The sequence below is a fragment of the Theropithecus gelada genome, chromosome X (genome assembly GCF_003255815.1).
Source record: "Theropithecus gelada isolate Dixy chromosome X, Tgel_1.0, whole genome shotgun sequence".
Taxonomy (NCBI): domain Eukaryota; kingdom Metazoa; phylum Chordata; class Mammalia; order Primates; family Cercopithecidae; genus Theropithecus; species Theropithecus gelada.
In genome coordinates this window covers 58979717-58984328 of record NC_037689.1, presented here as the reverse complement: position 1 = coordinate 58984328, position 4612 = coordinate 58979717, and the positions used below count along the sequence as shown (strand labels likewise).

General features: G+C 47.9%; 1 pseudogene; it reads left to right on the top strand.

Moving 5' to 3' along the window:
* The first annotated feature begins 591 nt into the window (after nt 1-591).
* On the top strand, nt 592-1294 carry LOC112616555 (annotated as a pseudogene).
* The last annotated feature ends 3318 nt before the right edge of the window (nt 1295-4612 follow it).

The following is a 4612-nucleotide window of genomic DNA, read 5'->3' as shown; positions in this document are numbered from 1 at the left end:
ACCCTCCTGTTCATGGGAGAATCCTATTGGTCATCCAGACTCACAAGTGTGCATTAGATCCAAGCTCATCACCGAGGGTAACCCAGTCCTTGATTCCAATCCTGAACGTACAAACGTTTTCTAGATATTTAAGGAAAGTGAGGAAGATGCACAAACAGAACTAATTCTGGAGGAAGGAAAAAAGGATATAATACAGGAAACAGAAGAAAACGTTACCAGAAAATACTCTCAGAGTTTAAGAAAGACAAGAGGCTTATAAAATGAGAACAAGCTGTCATAGAGGGGAACAATCAGGGGACAGGCGAAAGTCCTTGGAAACTAGAAAAGTTTCTACAGAATTGACATCGCGCAGAGGACCTACAGTGCTCAGTTCCCCGGGCTGCCCACAGAACTCAGCGTGCTCCCCGTCGCCACCACCACCATTCTGAAAGCCCCCGCCTCTCTGTGCACCAGTCCCCGCCCGCCCGATGGCGCGCGCCACTCCCCCAATAAGGGTCTCCCCCCCGCCCACTTCCGGTCCCTTCCCCGACCCTGCCACAACCACCACCGCCTGGCCCGGAGGACCCCGCCCTCCGCCGGCCACCACTGCAGATGGTGGTGCTCCGAGGCCCCATCCGCCACCGCTGCCACCGCCACTGCTGATGCCGATGCCGATGCCCATGCTCATGCCCATGCTGCTGCCCGCTCCGGGACTGTCGCGACCACACCGCTTTACCCCGCCTGCTCCCCGCACCCGCTCTGCCTGCCCTGGGCCCGCCGTCGCAAGAGCACCAGAACTACCACCCCAGCTGTGAGGTCGCCGTCAACATCAACGTCAACCTGGAGCTCCACGCCTCCTATGTGTACCTATCCATGGCCTTCTACTTCAACCAGGACTATGTGGCCCTGGAGAGCTTCAGCCGCTATTTCCTGCGCCAGTGGCATGAGAAGAGGGAGCACGCCCAGGAGCTGATGAGGCTGCAGAACCTGCGCGGTGGCCGCATCTGCCTTCTTGACATCAGGAAGCCAGAGCGCCAATGCTGGGAGAGCGGGCTCAAGGCCGTGGAGTGTGCCTTCGACCTGGAGAAGAACGTCAACCAGAGTCTCCTGGAGCTGCACCAGCTGGCCAAGGAGAAAGGCGACCCCCAGCTCCGCGACTTCCTGGATGAGCCACTTCCTGAACCAGAAGGCCAAGACCATCAAAGAGCTGGGTGGCTACCTGAGCAACCTGCGCAAGACGTGGATCCCGGAAGCAGGCCTGGCAGAGTACCTCTTTAATAAGCTCACCCTGGGCCGCAGCCAGAAACACACCTGAGCCCAGACAGGCCCCGCAGCCACGGGGTGCCTTCCCCGGGTACGGCCACCAGGCGGGGCGTCCATGTTGCCCTTTCAGAACGTTCTCTTCAGGTTTTTCCTCTCAGTTTTTCGGTTGTTGGCAATAAAGTTATCTGTTCTCAAAGCAATAAAGGTGTCCAGTTGATGTGCGTCTAAAACACTCACCTTTTGGGAATCGGCACATCCCCATGCAGGTTTAAAGTAGGTATCCAGCAGTCTCTCCACCCAGCTCTGCCCCATCTGCATGCAGCTCAGGATCTGCGAGGGTGGAGGGGAAAGTATTCTATGGGTCCCTGGAAAACACATTAGTCTTCCCCTTATAAACTCTGAGGGCATGTGGGATGGGGTGGGGTGAGGTGGGGTAGGGTGGGGTGAGATGGGTGGGGTGGATGGGGTCGGGTGGGGTGTGCAGTCTTGGGCCATGGTGTCTGTGGGTGCGTATGCATGGTAAGGTGTAAAGCATGGTGTGGAATTCATCCTAGTGGTTGCCTCTGGAGAAGAAGGGTAGGAAATGTGATTGGGCAGGGATTAAAATAATATAGTCTTTAACTTGACATGAAAAGTTTTCTTTTTAAAATATGCGTCGCCAGGTGCGGTGGCTCACGCCTGTAATCGCAGCACTTTGGGAGGCTGAGACGGTCGGATCACCTGAGGTCGGGAGTTCGAGACCAGCCTGACCAACATGGAGAAACCCTGTCTCTACTAAAAATACAAAATTAGCCGGGCGTGGTGGAACATGTTTGTAATCCCAGCTACTTGGGAGGCTGAGGCAGGAGAATCGCGTGAGCCTGGAAGGCAGAAGTTGGGGTGAGCTGAGATCCTGCCATTGCACTCTAGCCTGGGCAACAAGATCAAAACTCCATCTCAAAAAACAAACAAACAAAATATGCAAGTGCTAAGGATTTTTGCTTCTGGGGAGCAAGATGGGGGCTCTGGTGGACAGTATGGTAGAGTACCACTTTGGCAAGCTCACCCTGAGTGACACAGATAATGGGACTGAGCTTTAGGCTGCCTTCCCCACAGATAGCGGTTTATTTCCTGCATATTGCCCTTACGAATCCTCCATTCATGATTTTTCCTTCAATTGTACCATTTCTTCCATTAAAGCTGGTTAAAAAAAAAAAAGCTCAAAAGAAGGACTGAATAACATAAGGTCAAAGCTGAAGGTCAAATTTGTGATGCTGAATATAAAGTAGAATAAATGGCCCCAAAATGTCAAGGCAGTGACTGTCTGCTTTGAAGAATGTAGAGGGGTGGCAGAGACTTGAAGGTGCAGACCAGGTAGAGCCAGTGTATCTGATCCAGGTAGGAGACTAATGCAGCTTGAGCTGTGAAGGTGGCTGAGGAAATGAAGAGAGGTCGACAAGTTCTAGATGGATTTTCCACAAGAGGAGACAAACTTTGCTCATGGACAGGAGGTGAGGAATGGGAGAGGGGGAATATAATGTAGGTTCTGAAGTTTGGACCTGAAGACCTGAATTGATGATGGTGTTATTATCCCCCTGGGGATGGTTGCAGGGGTCCCCCTGGGAGGAGGAGTGGGGAGTGCATGCCATGTAAAATCAGATTTTTATCAGATGTCCCAGTGGAAATGTGAATCAAGGAGCTGCAAAAATGTCACGATTGGAAGTAGACATATGGGGGACATTTTATAGATGGTATTGAAGTCATGTGATTGGATGAGCTCACCAGAAAGAGAGTATAAGGGAAAGTATGAAAAATGCAGTCCCAAGTGCTGGGCAGCTAACATTTAGAGGATGGTTGAGGTGTTTGAACACCCATAGAGTTGCTGGTCCCACCTTGACCTTTGTCTGCCCCAAGTTCATTAGCTTATTCCCAATGTCTGCCCCAAGCTTAACTGAAAATCCTCCTGTTTCTGAGAAGCTCCAAGTGGCCTCTGGATTGGCCTTTCAAGATGGAGAGAAAAGTTTGCCTTTTATGTTTTCTTCATGGCTCTGGATAGAAAGATATTATTTCCTAGTGTAAAGAAGATTCCATATGGAAATGATACACCTGTTTCTCTATGGTTTTTTTTTTTCTTGTTCCCCTTTAAAAACTCTTCTCCTCTCTCAGTCCACTCTCTATTTGACCAAAGGAAATCTCCATCCATGTAAACCCTAATGTTGCCCATGTCTGGAAAAATACTTAAAACATCTATCTTCTGTGCCACAAGAGAAAGTTACGAAGAAACAAGAAACAAAAAAATCTGGTTTCTTCTGTGGGTTACAAAGGTAAAAGTCAAAAATTTACAGACTCTATGCTTTAGTCAAAGATACACTGGTAGCTTGCATCATTTTAAAGCTAGCAGATTGTTTTGAGCATTTTAGTCAGTTTTTCATGCTGCTGATAAAGACATACCAAAGTCTGAGCAGTTTACGAAAGAAAGAGGTTTATTGGACTTACCGTTCCATGTGGCTGGGGAAGCCTCACAATCATGGTGGAAGGTGAAAGTCATGTCTCACATGGCGGCAGACAAGAGAAGAGAATGAGAGCCAAGGGGTTTCCCCTTATCGAACCATCAGATCTCGTGAGACTTATTCACTACCAGCAGGACAGTATGGGAGAAAGTGCCCCCATGATTCAATTATCTCCCAATGGGTCCCTCCCACAAAACATGGGAATTATGAGAGTCCAATTCAAGATGAGATTTGGGTGGGGACACAGTCAAACCATATAAGCATTTATTAAGATATGAACAAGTTTAGCTGTGTAATAATTATCTTCCACATTTCCACATGTCTGCACTTTAACACTTTTCTTAAAAATTAGGATTCTGGCACTTTGAGTCCAGTTTCCAGAAAATGCTATCGCCTTTTTATGCAACTTATTGAAACTTGATCTTTTCATTGCATCTCTTTCGCTGTCTACTGTAAGGACTTCTGAATTCTCTGACTTCGTCTCAGCTGTTACCTATTGAAATACATATGTCCCTTGACTGTTCTCCTGTGGATATGAGAAAGAACAGAGCAAGCGTCGATTTTTGAGTGTTTAAAACTTTAAGTTGACTGAGGGGACTTCTTAATTTCCTGTTTTGGAGAGAAAATTTGGTGTAGTGTTTTCTTAATCTCATATTGCTGAGGTTCAAATCCCATCTTAGCCACTCATTTTGGGTAAACTTGGGCAAGTTTTTTTATCTCTTCTGTGCCTCAGTTTCTCCATATGTAATATAGGGATAATAAAAGCATCAACCTCATTGGGTTGTTGAGATTAATGAGTTAATATATGTAAATCACTTAGAGCAATGCCTGGCACAGTGTATGTTCACTATGTGGTACCCATGATTTATCACCATCATCAC